The following is a 14,367-nucleotide window of genomic DNA, read 5'->3' as shown; positions in this document are numbered from 1 at the left end:
CATATACAATTTTCTCTCATGTTTTTCTTATTTAACATTATATCCAGGGCATCTCTTCTTACTAAAGTTAAAAAAACACATTTCATCTGTTTAATTCTCTTATCACATGAAAAATGGTAACTTTTGCAATAGAATTGTTAGCCGGGCAACAGCATCATTATTAATGGCATGACCCGAGGTGCTGCAATGCCAGGAGGGTGGAGATTTTTGTCTGTTCTACTCACTGCTATACATCAAGTACTTGGCACAGTGTCTAGCACATATAAGCATTCAATAACCATTTGTTTAATGAATGAATAAATGGATGGATGGATGGATGGATGGATGGACGGATGGATCCTACCATGGCCTGAACTGAGACCCTCCCTCTCCTGTTTGGATACTCCTGGGAGGAAAGAGACCAGGCCCCTAATCTGCATCACCAAGTTCCAAGACACCAAGACCCATCTGTTAATCCAAGGATTTCAGGGCTGGTGGGTGAATCCCAGAGTCAAAATGTAATGGGGTACAGAGCAAGGGTCCCCTGAAAATAGAAGCCCCACAATCATTGCTTGGGGAAAGGGAAGAGTAGATGATGCAGCATTTAAGATACATCGCATAACAATGGCTAGTTAACAGCCGTGTCTTCCTGAAGGGAGGAGAACTGACACTTAGCATAAATGGTGCACATGATGCTGAAAATACTCAGGGACTCTTGACATGTAGGGGTTGCTTATACTGTGCCTGCATGAAAGGCAAGTGATAGATGCCAGGTCACTGGGAACTCTTGCCCTCACTAAAGATGGCAGCCAAACTGGCAAAAATGGCGGACACTAACACAACATAGGAGGGGCCAGATATGAGGTCACAAAGGAAGTTCTGGGCCGAGCATTTAAAATGAGGGCAGGCTGAAACAGAAGAGAGAGAAGCTACTCAGTCTGGAGTAAGAGAGGAGGTACTTCTGCTTCTCTGAAGGACGTATGGAGAAGCCACTCTCTTGGGACGTGTGCCTCCCTGGACCCCACCATGACCCAGTGTGGCACAGCACATGGTTTCCTGAGTCACTGCATGGAGGCTGAGAAGAGCACATCCCAGATCCCAAAGGAGAGCTGCTGCTGCGAGAGGATGGGACTCTGAAACCCACAAGGGCACATTCCAGAGAGGATGGAGACTTGTTTGCACGACCAGCTTAAGGACAGATAAGGATATGGGGAACTTCTGGGCATGCTTTTAGCTTGTAGTTTTTCAGGGAGCAAGGGACTCTGAGTCTCATGGGAAAGAAGGGCTCTGAGCAAGAGTGCTCTCCGTCTCCCCAAGGTTGGAATCCTGTTAATAAAAACCTGTTTCCTTTAACACTAATTGCTGGGTCATATGTCAAGGTGCCAGGTGGCTTACTCAGTAACAAAAACTCTGTTGAGTCCTGTGAACTGCTACTCATAAACTGCCTGTGACTCTGCAGCTTTAAAACCTCCAGGGCTACTTTGCCTTCATCCCTTGGGCAAATTTTAGATGCCTCCTGTACCGTGCCTGCTCCAGCGGCAGGCCCTGAGGTTTGGAGGGGCACAGGAGCCACCTGAGAAGTCCTGGTGGCACACGGGGCTCAGGCTCAGTCCACAGGCAACCAATACCAGCCGGGCCACTGGGGTTGGACAGCAGGGGTGAGGGTCAAGAGTGCTGGGAGTGTCCAGAAGCCCAAGGCTTCCTTCCCTCCTGAAACCCCGCAGTCCTTGCTGGGAGGGCGAGCACCACCCTACAAGGACTTCTCCAGGGTTCCCTTGCCACCTGGCCGTGGTGCTGGAGGCTCCTCCCTTGGTTGCATGTCCCAACCAAGCCTGGCCTGGAGGTCACTGTGGAACCTGCGCAGGAACAGAGGGGCCTGATGCATTGAGTGAGGCCAGCCCCAGGCTTCTGAGGTCAACTCAACATTCTCCAGGGCCCTAGAGCTCAACAGTCTAGGATCCTCATGTGCCATGAGCCTGGGTCTAAACGAGTCCAGGAACTTTGGGCTCCAGGGCCACCACTGGCACACAAAGGGTTTACATGGCTAAGTATTACATCAAATCATATGAAGTTGTTGTTCTTGTAGGTCAAACATGGTTGCACATGGAAAATTTCATGATTCAGCCTAATGGTAAAAAGTGTATGCTTCTAGCAAGTTCTGTGGCGAGGTCAGCAGGTGTGCTGGACTTAAGCACCATTGCCCCCCTCTGGCCTGCAGGACCCCACTTCGTGTTCACTGGCCCGGGGCTTGACTCTGAGAAGGGGGAGGAGGCAAGGTGATGGATGCAAGTGGACGTGCGGGCTGTTGCAGGCACGGGGCAGAGAAGCTTGGTTCTGGGTCTCTCCTGGCTCCCATGCCTCCCGCAACCCCAGACCTTTGAGAGCAGCTAGGGCAGCTCTAAGAATTAGGTGCCCAGGGATCAGAGGAAAACAGACAGCAGATGGGGAATGACATCAAACTACCTGTTCCTTTTGGGTCTTGGCCAAACACGAATAACCTGCCATAGAGAGAAACTTGAGCCTAGAAGGATGTTGGTATTTGATAGCTGAGTGGTCTGGAACATTGGTAAAAAGCCTCATGTTTGGCAAATGTTAGGAGCTGCAAACTAAATTCCAGAGAGGGGTCTTAAACACTACCTCTCCCCCCAACACTACTGCCAACAGCCGCTACAGGGGAGCCTCTTCCTCAACACCAAGAAAAGTCACCAGAAACCCTTACTGACCATGCTTGTCCCATGAGTACACACCAGAGGGCAGTGTAAGCCAGGACACGCGATGGAAGTTTTGGCCAGAGATTCTCCACTGCAGCCTTCAGGCTCGCATCACAAGGACTCATCCAAAGAGGGCGCTGGGAAAATAGGTGCTGAGTAGATTACAGACTCAAGATCAGCTCTGAAAATCTTCAGCGGCAGGCAGAGGGGCTCTGGCAAAGGTGTGGAGAAGGAGCACTAGCTACCTCCGAACTCGCTGACACCAAGAGCTCTCAAATCCCCAAAGGGCCTTCCCATCTGTTCAGGGCAGGAAAGTTCCCAAGACCCTCAGATGTGCTCAGCACTGAGCTAGGGGCAAAAGTTCTAAAAAGCTCAGCCCCTTCCTATGGTCTGCCACTCTTTCCACGTTCATTCTCTCACTTACTCCTACAACAGTGAAGTGCTGTAAGAATCATCCCCATTTACAGATGATGAAAGACAGACTCAAATGCATTGAAGAACTAGTCCAGTTAGTAAATGGCAAACTTGGAGTGTAACCCAGTTTCTCCAGATTCAGGGCCTGGGCGCTCACCACTGCACCAGAGCCCTCTTAGCATGTGCTCTCAGCAGCGAGGGGGTCCACTTGCCATCTCAGCACCAGGCAGGAGGTCGCGACTCCTGTCACAGGCTGTCAGAACGCCCAGGTGAGGCCTAGGTGGTGCTCATCCTCAGAAGTACAATCCCCTTGGCTTAGGTATCAGAGTAACAGAAATAAAATTTAAAAAAATATAGGTACTATATATAGATATAAAATAGACACACAGAGTAAGGACACCGGTATGTGAGTGCAATGTCTATCCTCTACAGATTTAGAAGTGAGAAGGCTGAATTTGATGGGGCTGTGAAATTTGTTGAATACAAGGTGTGGCCCAAGATGGAATGAGTCACTGCAAATCCCTCAGCAGAAGAATGACGTGGCATATGCTGTGCACCCTCACACTCCCCCTCCGCCCCTCCAGGTTCAGGCCCCACTGTTCCTGCTCTCTCTGTGCCCAGCAGGCTGACCTATGTGGACTACATCCCTCAGCTCCCCTGGGAGGCACTGCAGGAAGGGAAGAGGGAAGGAGTTAAGTGAAGTCAGAGTTTTTATTCCCCTGCTCCTTCCCCATTGGGACTTAGTAGTCTATGCTCCTCTTCCTGAGGCACAGCTCCCTTCAGGGGCCCTCTCCACACACTAACTGCTCCCTTTCCGGGATCCTGGGGCCCAGGGCAGCAGTACCCCGCCCCACACACACACTGTTACAGGCCTGGGGTCTTGCTCCATCCCTCCTTGCCTTTCCTAAACCTCGCCTGCACCTTTGTGACTAGTCCCTTTATTACACTCTGCAACTACCAGCTTGAGTGCCATGTCTTTCCGGTTGGAGCCCTAGTGCTCTAGGCAGATTATCCGTCTGATGAGATGGAAAGGCAACTGTCCGGGGAGGAGAGCCAGGCCAGAAGGGACTTACCCGATACAAGAATCCAATCAAACAGAAGGCATTTGTAGCCTGAGGGCATCAGATCACAGAAAATGAATCTAATTGTACAGTAATTCCTGTGTGAGCTAGAAAGGTGACAGGGGAAATGGTTAACTTGGTTTCAACCAAGCTGAGAGTAGAGAGATGTTGGCATTACAATAAGAAGTTGAATGGACTTTTTGTGTTTCCTGGAATAGGTACCTGGGGCTCAAAGCTGAAGACAAAGAGGCATTAAGTAACCCATATTCTAAAGAGAAAATTTACCAGTGGAGGGCCAGATTCTTCCTAGGGCCTATTAAGAGTCTGCCAATTTTCATGACATTGCTGAATATTTGTTACTTTTCCAGAAAAAAAAAGGTAAATAAATGTTCTGACCTTCAAACCAGCCAACACTGTGCAGATGAGCACTGGGACAGTGTGTAAAATGGCAGGCCCCACAGCCGGACCCTTTCAAGTGCAGTTCCTGCCACTTCCACTTACCAGCCACGCGTCCCTGGGCAAGCTAGGTTCTGTAAGACTCAGTTTCCTCATCTGTACAGGGAGATAACAGTAGTACTGGAGGGGAACTCATTCAGAGATGCAACAAGTTGGAATTAGAGCTCCCAGCCAAGATGGAGGCATAGGTGAATACATTCTATGCCTCTTCACACAACCAAAAGAAGGACAACAACAAATTTAAAAACAAAAAATAACCAGAACAGCCAGAAAATCAAACTGTACGGATGTCTGATAACTAAGGAGTTAAAGAAGAAACATTCATTCAGACAGGTAGGAGGAGCAGAGACAGGCAGCTGGAGCAGAGAGGATATATGGCAAGGCAAAGGTTAGAGCAGGGTGTCAAACTCATTTTCACTGGGGCCACATCAGCCTTGTGGTTGCCTTCAAAAGGCCAAATGTAATTTTAGGACTGTATAAATGTAACTACTCCTTAACAGTTAAGCAAAAGCTCAGCTCAGCAGTGCTGCCAGATAGAAACAACATGCCAAGCTCAGATAAAACAAGGTGGAGGGCCAGATTGGGCCCGCAGGCCTTGTGCTTGCCACCTGTGGGCTAGAGGACCAGGCAGTCCCACATTTGCGTGCAGACAACCAGGAAGAACAACTGGAGAGTCAGACATACTGCACAACCCAGGGTTTCAGTGTCAAAACCTCTGGGGATAAAAACCTGTGGGAGTTGCAGCAGTGGGAGAAACTCCCAGCCTCACAGGAGAGTTGGTTGGAGAAATCCACAGGGTCCTAGAACATACACAAACCCACGCACCTTGGAATCAGCACCAAAGGGGCCCAATTTGCTTGTGGGTAGCAGGGGAAGTGACTGAAATCTGGCTGAGAGCCAAGCAAGAGGCATTATCCCCCTGGGACCCCTACCCCACATACAGTGCCAAAATGCAGTGATGTGGGTGGACCTGTCCTGGCAAATACCTAAGGCTCCGCCCCTTATAACATAACAGCTACACCTAGACAAAAAAAAAAAAAAAAAGGCCTAAATGAAAGAACAGATCAAAGCTCCACAAATAGAACTAAGTGATGAAGAGATAGCCAACCTACCAGATGTAGAGTTCAAAACACTGGTAACCAGGTTGTTCACAGAATTGATTGAGTATAGTCACAAAATGGAGGAAAAAGTGAAAGCTTTGCAAAATGAAATGAAGAGAAATATGCAGGAAACCAACAGTAAAGGGAAGGAAACTGGGACTCAAATCAACGGTTTGGGGAAGAAGAAAGATATAAACATTCAACCAAAACAGAATGAAGAAATAATTCAAAAAAAAATGAGAAGCTTAGGAACCTCTGAAACAACTCTATAAACATTCCAACATCTGAATCATAGGGGTTCCAGAAGGAAAGGAGGAACAGCAAGAAATGGAAAACTTATTTGAAAAAATAATGAAGGAGAACTTCCCCAATCTGGCAGAAGTAACAGACTTCCAGCAAGTCCAGAAAGCTCAGAGAGCCCCAGAAATTGGACCCAAGGAAGCACACACCAAGGTACATCATAATTACATAAGCCAACATTAAAGATAAGGAGAGAATCTTAAAAGCAGCAAGAGACAAGGAGACAGTTACCTACAAGGGAGTTCCCATCAGCCTATCCGCTGATTTCTCAAAAGGAACCTTGCAGGCAAGAAGGTATAGGAAAGAAGTATTCAAAGTCATGAAAGGCAAGGACCTATATCCAAGACTGCTCTACTGAGCAAACTATCATTTAGAATGGAAGGGCAGATAAAGTGCTTCCCAGATAAGGTCAAGTTAAAGGAGTTCATCATCACCAAGCCCTTATTATATAAAATGTTAAAGGGACTTATCTAAGAAAAAGAAGATAAAAAATATGAGCAGTAAAATGACAACAAACTCACAACTATCAACAACTGAACCTAAAACAAAAACAAACCAAACAACTAGAACAGGAACAGAACCATAGAAATGGAGATCACATGGAGGGTTATCAGCGGGGAGGGGCAGGGAAGAGAATGGGGGAAAAGGGAAGGAATAAGTATAAATGGTAGGTACAAAATAGAAGGGGGAGATTAAGAATAGTGTAGGAAATAGAGAAGCCAAAGAACTTATATGTATGACCCATGGACATGAACTAAGGTGAGGGAATGATGGTGGGAGAAGGGATACAGGGAAGAGGGGAATGAAGAGAAAATAGGACAACTGTAACAGCATAATCCATAACATATATTTAAAAATTAAAATAAAATAAAAGAGATGCAATGTGTCTCCAGCAGCAAAGGTATCTGGGAAATATTGGACTCTGTTTAACCTTCTTCAACTGTTTAACTCTTGTAGCCTCAGGTCTGGCTAACTACCCAGAAAATCAGAATGCCACCCAAAGATAAACATCATGACCCCAGGAAGGAGTTTAATGAGTGTCCAGAATGTGGATAACTGCTTGATATCATCTGTTAACTTGGACATGTATCATTCTCTCTGGTGGTCTACAGGACTACCCACCACATGGCTTTCTATTACCTTCTTATACAGACAAACCCTGTCCTGGGAGGGCTGTGGATTTTTTCCTGGCCCGCCACCACTGGGAGAAGCTGCTTTGCCCATTTATGTAAGTTTCTCCTATTAAAGCTCTTATGAATTTGAATAGGCTGTGTGCCAGTTCTTCAGAATCAATCCTGAATTTAGACTTTTGGGGCTTTCCCCCAACAAGCACCCACCTCACAAGGTGATTGAGCAGATTAATTAATAAATACATATAAAGCACTTAGAATGCAATGCAGATTGTAAGAAGCCAATAAGTGTATGCTTTTGTTAAGAACATTTCCTTCTATGACTGATTTATATCATTGTGAAGAACAAATTCAACCTGATGCAAGAAGAATGAACAATATTTGGCCTGTTCTATTGGGGAATGGGCAAGGAGAAAAAACAATAAAAGCAATGTTCATTTTTGCAGGTTGTTAAAGGGCTGGACTACAGGCCTTTGGGGAAGGGATTGGGTCGTCCCCCTTTCCCCGCTCACCACATGCTCTGAGAGGAGGGATGCTAAATCCCCTTGTATCTCCACTCAGGTATTTGCACCAGGACCAGGGGACAGGCAGAGCCTCCAGAAAGACTGGCTTTAGGAAGCAGATGGGGAGGCCGACAGGCTCCTCCACACAAACTCTAAGAAAAACAGAAAAATGGCTGGGCAGGGAGCCCGCTGGTCTGGAAATTCTCCCCTGGAAAAGGAGAGTACAAGACAGAACTGGAGCAAATATATACAGCAGATGCACACATAAATGCAAGTTAGTGTTCAGAGACTAGTCTGGCTAAAAACACCCCAGCTGAAGGTCATCTGATGCATCTCCCAAGCTGTAAGTGTGGCAGTGGAGTCACCGAGATCGCGGTGGAGGGGCAGCTAGACTGCTGCACTGCCACAGCCCAAGCTGGTGGTAAGGTGGGGTGTCCTACGGAGCTCTGCCAGCTGCTCCTTTGGGCCCACCTCCACTTTCCCCCCACCCCTACAAGCATAAGAATAAACAGACTTCCCAAGAAAAGGAGAAAATCAGAAACCAAAGCCAGCAGGTTGGCTGATGGGGGCTGAGGATGAAGGTGACCAAAAGTAAAGGACTGCTTTCTGCTTAGATTATAGGAACTGAGAGTTCAGGACTTGGGCCGGTGCTACAGCTCATTTGGAAGGACTCCTACCTTTATTAAATATCTAGGCTCAGAGAAACAAGTAATATCTGTCCTAGCCAGTGTGGCTCAATTGGTTAGAGCATCATCCCATGACTAAAAGGTTTAGGGTTCGAGTCCTGGTCAGGGCACATACCTAGGCTGTAAATTCAATCTCCAGTCCAAAAACATACAGTCCCTGGTCTAGGTGCATACGAGAGGCAACCAATTGATGCTTCTCTTTCACGTCAATATTTCTCTTTCTCCCTTCCTCTCTCCAAAGAAGCAATGAAAAAATGTCCTCGGGTGAAGATTAAAAAATAGACTAGAAAAACAATATATATCAATTTCTTACCGACCATCAATTATCAGTTCTTACTACACACTGGAAACACAGTTATCGATATTAATGTGCAGAGGGCTTCGCCCTGTGCGAGGATCTCGCTCTCACCTAACTATTCATGACTGTCTCAGTCTGGAGAAATAAAGTACTGTATTTTGCTGGGTACAATGCACTCCTGTGTACAATATGTACCCATGTTTTTGGCCCAAACATTTGGGGAAAAAAATCTTTCACTTTAATTTTTTATTCAATTATTTTTTTATTTACATTTAGAAACAAAACCGATTATCAGATTCCAGGATATTGCTATTGCTTTCTGGAGTTACACTTTTAAGGCATAAGTAAAGAATTAAAAACATATATAGATGCGGAATTAGTATTACCCATGTATAATGCACATCCTAATTTTTCCCTCAAAAATTTAGGCAAAAAAGTGTGCATTATACACGGCAAAACATGGTAACTTCCCCAAGGTCACAAGACCTTACAGAGCCCAGCTCACAGAATGTGTCTGTGCTTTGGAGAGCTGGTTCCTGTGCTAACGACTTTTTTCAGTTAGGGAACATCCCAGCTAGTGGTTAGTGGTGCCAGTGCCCATTTGGCAGAGTTCTGTCCTTAGATCTCACATGCCTGATGTTTTTATTGTCATTCTAATGACATAGTGACCATAAGCCTAGATACCCCAAAACTGGAAGTCTAGACCCTGCTAAGAATCAAGCTTCTACCTTCCAGACACTGGCCACACTGAACAAAGACACCAGAAAGGCCCAGTGCTCACCAGAGGCACAGAGGAAGGGGGTGTGTGTGTGTCGCTCCTCCTCCCCACTGCCCATCCAGCATTTGATGGGGCTGCAGCTGCCGTGTTCCCTTCCTCTCATCTCTACCTCATCTTCTTCAGGCCCCTTCCTACTTGTTCTGCACTCAGACCCCACACCACTTCCTTCCTTATTCCTACATCAATCATCAACTTCACTTGCCCTTTTACTCTCTGCTTCTGCATTTTGGTCTTTGCATTAGTCAGCTATTGCCACAGTAATGCTCTATAACAAATTTCCCTAAAACTCAGTGGCCTGCCCTAAGCATACATTTTGATTACTCTTGGGTCTGGAGATGAGCAAATATCAATCTACTGCAGGCCAGCCTGGCTCTAAGGTTCAGTTTAGATGCAGGTTTACTGCCTGGGACTTCTCTCATTCTCCTGGTGTCAGCATGTTCTTCTCATGTCATATGTTCTCATATCACACGGGGGGAGCACAAGAGGGGCAAGTGAATTGGCACACTGTCACTTCCACCTATATTCTGTTGGCCAAAGCAGTTTCACGGGAAAGCTCACAATCAGTGAAGTGAGGACATATGCTCTACCCATGCCCCTGGGAGACAATTCAAAGTCTGCATGTATATAGTTCTAACACATGGAGAGTGTGATGAGCTGAGAACAAGAATTTAACCCAGTGAATTTTTTTTTTTAAGATTTTATTTATTTATTTTTTTTAGAGAGGGAAGAGGGGGGAGAGAGAGACAGAGAGAGAGAGAGAAACATCAATGTGCGGTTGCTGGGGGTTATGGCCTGCAACCCAGGAATGTACCCTGGCTGGGAATCGAACCTGGGACACTTTGGTTCCCAGCCCGCGCTCAATCCACTGAGCTACGCCAGCCAGGGCTAACCCAGTGAATTTCATCATTCCTCAGCAGTTCCTCCAAAACATGCAGGGGGTATGTGGCTATTGGTCCTTGTTATTTCATTTTTATTTTTAAAAAGATTTTACTTATTTATTTTAGACAGGAAAAGGGAGGGAGAAAGAGAGGGAGAAAAACGTCAATGTGTGGTTGCCTCTTGCGCACCTTCAATGGGGATCTGATCCGCTACCCAGGCATGTGCCCTGACTGGAAATCGAACCAGTGACCCTTTGGTTCACAGTCCACTCAGTCCACTGAGCCACACCAGCCAGGATGGTCCTTATTATTTTAAAATGGAGGAAAAAATAGATTCTTGTTCTGTTTTCTCCAACTCTTAGGACAAACTTATGGCCCACTTTTCTGACACTTGCGAGGCTGTGGAAAGAGTAAGGCCTCACCTGCAGGACTACCTGCTTCCTCCGAACCAAATGTCTCCAGGATTTTCATGCTCAGGAATAAAGCTTGGACATGTTCTTCCAACACATTGCAAGCTTTCCAAACTTCTATTCTGCTTTTTCATTTTCCAGAAAAACTCTAATCAAACAGGCCTTTCTCCTGGATGAAACAGGCTTTTAAAAGTTTCAGGTGGTCCTGACTGGGTAGCTCAATTGGTTAGAGTATCACCCTGATACACCAAGGCTGCAGGTTCAGTCCCTGGTAAGGGCACATGCAAGAAGCAACCAGTGAATACACAAATAAGTGGAACAACAAATCAGTGTTTTTCTTCTTTCTCTCTCTCTATATGTAATCAATTAAAAAATTTTTTAAAAGAAAGTCCCAGATGTTCCTTGCTCAGCTAAACAGGGTTCAGATTCAGGGAAGAGGACAGGGTAGGAAAGGGGCAGAACTGCATACGTAACACATTTTTCTTTTAAACATTCTTGAATATGAAACCTTCATATTTAGAAAGCAAGTCTTTCAGAGCAAATGAAGAAGCAACATTCAGAAACCACCACTATTGGAAGCAGCATCCTTCAAACATGGCTTCAATTTATTCTGAGATGGCATTCATACCACCACTGAGCACTTAATTGAAACCACTTATTCCTGTAACAGGCCAGGGAAGTTAACCAGGAAGCTGGCAGTTCCTTTTACTCACAGCAGAGACAGCGGTCTGACACTGAAACTTTAGCTGCCTCACAGTGTCTCATGGAGATGATGGGAAATGAGAGAAAAATCTGTAACAGTCTTCAAGGCACCATTGCCAGCTGAGGCTTGTCATCACACAGCAGGACAATTAATAAACTTACACCAAATAAAAAGAAATGGGAGGCACATGGCCCTCAGGGCCACAGCCAGTCCACTTCACGGCAAGAACCCACCATCCCTGAGGTGGTCAAATTCACAGAGACGGAAAGCAGAATGACGATTACAAGGGGCTGGGAGAGGGAGGAATGGGAAGTTTCATGGGTGTAGAGCTTCCATTTGTGATGATGAAAAAGATGGATGGAGGTGATGGTTATACAATAATGTGACTGTACTCAATGCCACTCAGCTGCATACTTAAAAATGGATAAAATGGAAACAATTATTTTCTGTATATTTTATAATAAAAAATAAATAAATTTTTTAAGAAGTCCATGGTCACTGGAAAAATCCTTCCAGCAGTCACCTAAGTTCACCTTTCAGCACCTATGTTACACTTCAATGACAAGTTTTGAAATGGCAGAGAAATAAATGTGAGAGACAGAAATAGTGCTGTGAAGAAAATGAGCCCTGGCTGGTGTAGCTCAGTAGACTGAGCACACACTTCAAACCAAAGGGTCACTGGTTCAATTCCCAGTCAGGGCACATGGCTGGGTTGCAGGCCAGGGCCCCAGTGGCCCCCACGTGAGAGGCAACCACACATGGATGTTTCTCTCCCTCTCTTTCTCCCTCCCTTCCCCTCTCTCTAAAAAATAAATAAAACCTTTTAAAAAATGAAGCTGGGGATAGGGATGGAGAATAGAGGGAGCAGGGCAGGGCTCAGCACACAGGGCTGGCTAGACTTGGTTCTGGATTTTATTCTCTCTCCTAAGAACATCAGGAAGCAATTTTATACTTTTTTTTGGCACAGAAAGATTAAGTTAAAATTCAAATAACTGGTACAGTGTGCAAAATAGTTACTGCTCAATATATTTATCTATTATATCAAAGAGGACAATGTTAGCTTGCTCAGACTAACTAGAAACTGTCTCATTTACCATTGAAATTTCATTTCAGCAACATTCCAGGGCTTTTGTTTTGGTATTTTATTTATTCCATTTTTAGTATCTTTTTTATCTGGTCAGTCACAAAGTTTTACATGGAAAGCAAATGTAATTAATCTTGTTAAAAGTGAAATAAAGGGGGAGGGAGTATAAGGGGATTAAATAGTAATAGAAAAACACAATAAAAAGTTTTTTTAAAGTCAACTAAAAATATTTACATGTATACATAAAGGGTGGGGCAAAAGGTTTACAGTTGTTTGTACAGAAAATAATACAATAATCAATAAATAATAATACAAGAATAAACTGTTTTCTCCATAGTCATAACTGCAAACCTACTTTTGCCCCATCCTGTATATATACATGTGTATATGTATATGTATATGTACATGTACATGTACATGTATATGTAAGAAAAACAGTTTCCCATCCTGGCTGGTGTGGCTCAGTGGTTGAGCGCCAGCCTGTGAACCTAGGGGTTGCTGGTTCAATTCCCAATCAGGGCACATGCCTACGTTACAGGCCAGGTTCCCAGCCAGAGGCAACCACACATTGATGTTTTTCTCCCTCTCTTTCTCTTTTCCTTGCCCTCTCTAAAAAATAAATAAATACAATCTTTGAAAAGTTAAAAAAAAACAATTTTCCTTAAAATAAAATTATAGGCAGTTTTGTAAAGGTCCATGCACCATGTACTGCTAGATTTTGCTTTGACTTAGGACTCAGCTAAAATCAGACCCAAGTCTTAACTTTGGGGACTGAATAGATGAGCAAAAAATTTGGGCGAGCCCCCAGGGAAGCTGGCCAGCCTCACCACACAGATCAGGGGAAGACAGTTCTCATGACTGGCTCTACTCTCCCTTCTCTCGCTTCTCCTCTGTGTTCTGCAACTCGCCCTGCTACCCAGCTGTCATAATCTGAACTCTTTTCCTGAGTTAATACTGTCTGGGGAAAAGAAAATGTCAAGAATCCTTCAGGCATCAATATTTCTGCAAGACTGTTCCAAAGTAATTAATTGCTGACTTTCTTTCTCAGTCCACCGAGTGCCATCTAATACCTTCGATTCATCATTCCCTATGGTCCCCTGCTCAGGTAAGGGTAACATCATCGTCCACAGAGCTGACAACTGGAGTTAAGTAATTTGCCCATCATCTCTCAACCTGGCATTAAGGACAAGAGTGAGTGGGAGCCAACTCTGCTACTGAGAGCACTGTTCTAATTCCCCCGAGCTCCTGGCTACTGCTTCAGGTTTTGCCACTACTGAAAGATGAAAGAAAGGACACAATTAGCTAAGTACAACATGAAATATACAGTCAATAATATTGTAATTACTATGCATGGTGCCAGGTAGGTACTGAAATACCAGGGGGGACACTTTGTAAAGTATATGATTATCTAACCACTATGCTGTACACTTAAGACTAATATAAAAGGTAAACTGTAATTGAAAAAAATAATAAAACAAAAAGTAAAAACTGAACTATAAAAAAAAAGACTCTATTAGCCAAAGCCCCTTTTGATTCCTGAATGATATTCCTAGGTAACATCTGTTTACCCACATTCCAAGAGTGCACACTGGCCACCCCAAAGTTTGCTGGAACACTTCCCATGGGTGGGAGGAGCTTGGAACATGAAGGAAATGAGAAAGGGGGAAGCTCAAGATGCTAGTTTCATGGGACACAGTTCTCAAAGCAGAGAAGCCTCTGAATGGCCTTTCCAGCTCGTTTCCATAAGACTCAAGTCCTCTTCTTTTTAAGGAAAACTCAACACTGCCAAAAACTAGGACACCGCCTAGCACAGCTTCTACTCAGTCTTAGGTCTCTGCTTGGATGTCCCGCCAAAGCTCCTTCCCTAATGCCCCAA

Source organism: Phyllostomus hastatus, unplaced genomic scaffold (assembly GCF_019186645.2).
Source record: "Phyllostomus hastatus isolate PE091 unplaced genomic scaffold, TTU_PhHast_1.1 phas_contig_40, whole genome shotgun sequence".
In the NCBI taxonomy this organism is placed as follows: domain Eukaryota; kingdom Metazoa; phylum Chordata; class Mammalia; order Chiroptera; family Phyllostomidae; genus Phyllostomus; species Phyllostomus hastatus.
Note: the sequence above shows the minus strand (reverse complement) of the source record.